The 5780-nt window shown below is 33.1% G+C and overlaps 1 long non-coding RNA gene across 1 annotated transcript; it reads left to right on the top strand.

Annotated features, from left to right (window-relative positions):
• The first annotated feature begins 2305 nt into the window (after window positions 1–2305).
• Window positions 2306–5515, top strand: LOC310892838. Its single transcript, XR_014578512.1, has 3 exons — window positions 2306–2375; window positions 2506–2720; window positions 5145–5515. It is a non-coding gene; the product is annotated as an uncharacterized lncRNA (long non-coding RNA).
• Window positions 5516–5780: the final 265 nt, after the last annotated feature.

Genomic DNA, 5780 nt, shown 5'->3' with positions numbered 1-5780 from the left:
TCTTGGTAGCATTCTCTCTAAACCAGCAGCAAATGATGGTGAAATATTTCTCTGCATTTCTAAAGAGAGTTCATCCTTTGGTCATTTGCAAACTTGTGTTTGCAGTTCTCTGTGGACAAGACTGCTCTAATTGCTGCTCTGCTGTAGTTATCCCTGTCTCCCAGTTTTGTCAGTGCTGTCTATGCAATGCCTTTGCTATAAACTTCTGCAGCTCTATAAAAACCACAGCCACTATTTTCAGAAATCACCTCTGTGTTACCCCAAAGTGTCTCATTTGCAATGGTCTACGTAAAAAGCCAGGATGGAAAACTTCAGGATTCCTGTGCAGAATTTTTATAGCCAGTTTGTGTGTAACAGAAGAACACCTTTAGGCCAATAAAACACATTTAGACTACCTTGAAGTCCTTCTGTAAAATTTTGCAAAACACTATTAGTAACTGGGACAAAATTGCTTTCAAGTAAAACAAAATCAGGACATAACCTCGTTACAGGGCTGCCCAACCAGAGACAGAAGACAAGTGAAATAGAACAAACTACTAAAATTCACAAAGAAAAAAAAATCACAAAGTTCTGGCTTGCTACAATGTATGCTCCTCAGAAATTCAGTGACAGTGCTTCCACTGAAGATATAGATACATAGATATATTAACCACATAGATATATTCCACATAGATATATTAATCTCATAGATATATTCCACATAGATATATTAACCTGAAAACCTGTGGTCACTGAATACAATGGATATCCATGTGCTCATGAACAAGACAGTATCCACATTCTGCCCACACCATTGTCCTTTATTTTTTTTTTTTTAGAATACAGGAAAGGAACAACAAATAATATGACCACAAATACTATTTCTGCACCTTAACAGAAGAGGGAGAATGGTATAACATTTAGGTGTAAAGAAAACTAATTAATTCACATATAACATATTGCTGTTACTTATCATTATAGGTTTTTGTTTTGTTTTGTTTTGTTTTTTTTCCTACAGCTTACCCATCTATTGCATTTACCACAAAATTGTCTTTAGATTTAGGCTTATTGTTGGGTCTTATTCAAAGCTGCCTCTTTTTTTTTTTTTTTTTTTTTTTTTTTTTTTTTTTTTTTTTTTGAGTATCCCTGTAGCATGAACAGAGTTTCAGTGCTATAATACTTTTATCACTCTTCTGGTGAGCCATATCTAGTTTGTCTCCTTTGCCCGGACATGGCAGCTGTGCCAGCTGCCTTCAATTTTAATGTGAGCTGTCAGAAACAGGGACCTCAGCCATTAATTATTTTGTGAGGAGTTTCACTGTTGATCCATAAGAAGACCAAGTATTTGTGAGTTTAACATCTCCAGGGAGTATCCACAGACCATTTTCCCAGTGCAGCTGTATGTGAGGCTGCTCCAAACACACACAACTCAAAATCACCTGCTGCACTGCTTTCTCCCGTTGCAAGTTATGTATCCACTTGATGAAACCTCTGGGATACACGATAAGAACAGTACAGGGCTTCCTATGGAACACGGACAGTACATATTGACATGCATTAGATTTTTTTTCCCTTCTTCTAGAAGGTACATAGGTCTACAATTAGGTCTGCACTGTTCCAAGGTTCAGACATGTAATTGTTTTTGAGTGTGGCTTGTTTGAATTAGTAATGACTCTGGTAGGAGGGCTTCAGGGTCTGCTGAACAAACAGCTGCAACAAGCTACTCAGCTCCATTACAAGCAACATACTATCAGAGTACTCAACAACTCAGTGTGGATACAAAAAGCTATTTGTTCATACATCAGACTGGTCTAGCAAGATAATGCATGAAATAGTGAATATAACAACTATATTCCTCATAACATCCAGAAACATATTTTTCCATTCATTTGAGTTGATCCCATTTGTTTTCTAGCTTATGGCTGTGAGAGTTATGTAGCAAAATACACAGAAAACTGGAGTTATGCTTACTCTCCATTTTTATTTTTTTTATTTATTTTTTTTTTACCAAATGAATCCATTAGCTTTATTTTCTGGATTTTTTTTTTCCATCTTTAACTATAACATTAATTTCTACTGCAAAATAAATAGTCTTCTTGCAATAGTCCCCTAAAACTTATTTAAAAGTTTCCTTTTTAGGGTCCCATTAAAATGAAAAAAAAAAAAATAAAACCTCCACTCTCTCAGAAAGCTCTAAACAGGGAGTCAGACACCAAGTAACAGGTGAGCAAACAGCCAAATGAAGGAAGGAAGTAGGAGGACAGCGAGCTATCAGCACAGGTGTTGCTTCATAAATTGTCACTGACAGCTCAGTAATAAGGAGACAGTTTCAAGTAAGAACTTTGTGTTTCAGCAGAATAATTAAAAAATAAAATAAATCCAAGATGTTTTCAGTGGTAATGTTTTAGTGATGAGTGTTCTTTCCCTCAAGACCTATAAGCTCCTGTTCTATTATGCAAGTGAAAACAATGATTTTCAGGCCATAAATTTTATGCATTGGTAGATATATTCTGTTTTGTTTTCCAGGATTAGCTAGACAATGAATATTAAGTTTTATGGACAGCGTGAAAATCCAAGATTTTCCATTCTAGATGCATTTGGAACAAAATTAATTCTAAAAACTTAGTGAGTTGGGAAACTGAATCAAGGATCCACTTTCCTCTAATGTGTCAAAAGGTTGATACCTGAGCTGCATATTTGGAGTTCATGTCCTGCTCTGACAGACTGGATGCTCTTTCTTGGTAAGTGATTTAAATACTGGATTATAAAGTTAACATATGCTTTTCTCCCATTCCTATTGAAGGATTTCTCTCCGTCACAACCGTTCTTTCCAAGGAAATCACATATTATCAAAAAGTCATAACTATGTCTGTAATCTTCTAAACATATATATATATAAGTTACAATCTACTATTTGATTTTACTAAACATATATGTGGCAAACACTGTCTTTTTTAGCAGTCAAAAGTTCTCTCACAGGATTGTTGAACAGAGACTGACAAGTTTATCTTTTACATTTCATTAAATACCGAATTATGGTGGTAATTCAGATACTCCGTTTTCAGGAATTATATATATATATATATATATATATAGTCTTAGTCTATATATTTAGTCTTCAGAAGATTACTTTAGGAAACTGGATTGTTTTGATTCAAGAGACTTGTGTTTCACTTCTATTTATAAACTTTATTACAAGCCAATCAGATTAATTCCAAATAAAAATCTTGTGAAATAATGATTAAATTAGAAAAATATGTAGTTCCGAGGTCAGGAATTTTCCCTAGCCACTGCTTTAAAAAGATGAGTCTCCTGATCTGAGAGTCTGTCCACCTTGACTTTTTTATTGTTGCATAGCACGTCATCAGTCTTTCCGGTCGAAATTGTTAATCTTCTCAATTAGTAAACAGACTAAACTTTATTGCAATTAAAATGTTTATAGGGTCCCCTGCATTGTAAACACAAATGTTATTTTTGGCTTTGTTGTTTTCCATGAATAAAAAGAGATATTTACAGAAACAGCACAGAGAAAAAAAAAAAAGAAAAAAGAAAAAAAAAACAACTTCTAGTTCAATACTTTTGGAAATATGTTGTAGTAAAAGATACTTTGCAAATGACAATGTGAGCATATTCCTGTTACTCCCTCAGTCCTCTGCTGCTAGTTTACAGAAATGTTAACAGGCTTGCCTGATCAATAATCTCTGTGGATTTCTGGACAGCAGCATCAATTATTGTGTTGTTCCCCAGTGCAAAACAGCTGCTGATATGATGATTTATTAAGCAGCATGGTTTCCCTGGATAAAGACAAAAGGCCTTATTCTTCTCACATTTTCTCATACACGAAACCAGAAGAATTTCATTGACTTCAAAGGAGCTACTCCTGTTTTACTGAAGAAGGAGGCAGATCTGAATCACGTTTGAGTCCTGTATGTTGACAGGTTAAAGAAAAGTGTATCCATTACATAGTTAGTATACAGAACAAAATAGTTCTGACCACTCATGAACTCCTCACTGGTATAAGTTGTTTATTAAAGGAAGAAAGATGTCAAAAAATGAGCAGATGAGAATACCTATAATATTTCTTCATTAATCATCTAGAAGGTCAGCCCTTAACAGCACACACTGTTGTCATGCTTAAAATCCACCACAAGCAACTAAACTGGAATACTCTTGAGGAGATGGTAACTCAATCAGGAGCAATAAGAGTCCCTATGAGGCAGGTGTTTCCTTATGCTTCCGTTTTTAAATTGTGACAAATGATTTATGCAAATCAAAATGACAAAACTAAAAGCGGCAGGTGAGAAAGAATTTTTAAGTTATGAGTTAAAAACTGTGCATATATTTTTTTGTTTGTTTTGTTTTCTCTCAGACTAATGGCAAAGTCGGAAAAAGTACTCCCAAAATCTGGTCTGGCCCATTTTCAGCTGCCATACCTTCTCTTTCACAATATAGTTCCAAAAAGGGAGAATAAATAAGTTTTATCTGAAAAGCACTGGCAGAAATGCAATTAAGATTAGAATTTTAGTTTCCACATTTTAACAGACTCAAACAAAACTGATTTACATTAATGGAGAATATAGTTCACTGGGAGAGCAGTGATGAAATACTTCGAAGTTTTAGACCAGAGTTATTTTCCCTCTTTGGTTTCTTAAATAATATTCAACAATGAAAGTTAAAATAATTTGATTTCCAAATAAGACCCATTTCTAAAATTACATCTTGATGGGACATTTATGTATGTATTATATAAAATTAGGGACTACTAGCTAGAAGTAAGTAATAGAAGCTGTAAATTACCAGTAAAAAGTGTTTTAGGGTGGATACAATTTTTGCCTTTGGATGAAGTATACTCATGGAATGGGATGTACAAACTGTCAGAAATTGGGCTTCCTGTAGTGCATATGCAGAATAAAAGTTTCTACATGTCATAATATCTATATTTTCTTCAGTGTCCTGCTTTTGCATAGTTAGTTTCCTTTACTAATAGCCACTACTGTTGTGACAAAATTTTCTTTTTAAAATTTCAATTTAGAAGTATATATATATATTATATATATTTAATATATATTATATATTTATATATATATTTATATATATATAATATATATGTTTATATATATTATATATATATTTCAATTTTAAACTATGGTATTTTTTTTTTCTAGGTACTTTGATACTGGATAACACGATAAACTACATCTTCTCATATTCTATTGTTCCAAGGATGCGTCTGCCCTTTATATATTCAAAATTGAGACCAAAGTTTGTGTGAGTAATGAAGACATAATAATTTTGACCTCTGTGAAGGTCATCCAGAGTATGTACAACATAAGTTCAATAACTAAGTGGGATCATAAGAAGGATTATATGATCCCTGGCATTTAAAAGTACATCTGCATTAGGTATAAATACCCTTTTTCCAACTTCTTGTAACACTATGTTGATTGAGTTTCTGCAATATTTCATTAATTCTCCTTGACAAAATACAGTATTATTTAATACAATCAAATTATTATTAATAATAAAAGTAATCATGACAAAGACACTAATAACACTTTTGGAAAAGAAAAAAAAAAGAACAAAAAATTAATTTGGAATTAAAAAAAAAAAAGAAAAGCAGCTTTACTACATGTTTACAGATCAAAAATCCCCAAATTACACTGCTATGCAAAATGAGTTAAGAATAAAGGGTTAAACCAAAAACTGGGAAGCAGAGTTGTGAAGAACATTCTTCAGCAAAGGCAACTTTCACAGAAAAACAGGTGAACCCTAACAGTTTATTGGTGAAAAACTGAAATTTA

The sequence above is a fragment of the Anser anser genome (assembly GCF_964211835.1).
Source record: "Anser anser genome assembly, chromosome: 1".
NCBI classification, from domain to species: Eukaryota; Metazoa; Chordata; class Aves; order Anseriformes; family Anatidae; genus Anser; species Anser anser.
The sequence above is the reverse complement of the archived record's forward strand: the minus strand, read 5'-3'. Positions and strand labels throughout refer to the sequence as shown.